The sequence below is a fragment of the Octopus bimaculoides genome, chromosome 6 (assembly GCF_001194135.2).
Source record: "Octopus bimaculoides isolate UCB-OBI-ISO-001 chromosome 6, ASM119413v2, whole genome shotgun sequence".
Classification (NCBI taxonomy): domain Eukaryota; kingdom Metazoa; phylum Mollusca; class Cephalopoda; order Octopoda; family Octopodidae; genus Octopus; species Octopus bimaculoides.
In genome coordinates, this window is record NC_068986.1 from 107,939,538 (window position 1) to 107,940,201 (window position 664).

General features: G+C 42.9%; 2 protein-coding genes across 2 annotated transcripts in view; one reads left to right on the forward strand and one right to left on the reverse strand.

Annotated features, from left to right (window-relative positions):
- The window catches only part of LOC106867981 (zinc finger protein 721), a 48,176-nt gene that overhangs the window by 22,898 nt on the left and 24,614 nt on the right, over positions 1–664 (reverse strand). The gene's annotated exons all lie outside the window — the stretch shown is intronic.
- The window catches only part of LOC106867979 (zinc finger protein 708), a 15,567-nt gene that overhangs the window by 1,012 nt on the left and 13,891 nt on the right, over positions 1–664 (forward strand). The gene's annotated exons all lie outside the window — the stretch shown is intronic.

Sequence of the window (664 nt, forward strand, 5' to 3'; positions counted from 1 at the left end):
CGTACACACACATAACACCCCCACCAACACACAACATAAATAGACATACGCACACATACAGACATACACATACATATGAACCATCACACACACATACGGTTGCTTACACACACACACACACACCACAAGGGTATTTAAAACAACACACTCACTCAGAGAGAGACACACACACACTCCCACACTCACAAAAAACACTCCCACGCACACACACACATGCACATATGCATACACACACAGACGCACACATATGTACACACCCTCACACATACATACGGTTGCTCTCTCTCACACACACACACCACAAGGACGATCAAAACAACACATACATACTCAGACAAAGAGATATACGCACACTCTCACGTACACACACCTAACATCCCCACCGACACAAAAAACACTCAAACACACATTCCACAATAAACTCTGGGAACAATAAAAACGGCACACAAACACACATATATACACACACACATAGAGATGTGCACAAAACCAGTCCCAAAAACCAGTGAACCATGACAGACTAAGTCACAGACCAACCAAAAATAAAAAAAATCCATTTTAACTCTTCTTCCCTCCCACCCCAGCTAGCCAGTCATACTGTCTCTTAAGACAGCAAAACATTCCCTCAATATACACAAGAGAAAAAAGCCAGGTCAGTTCCTCC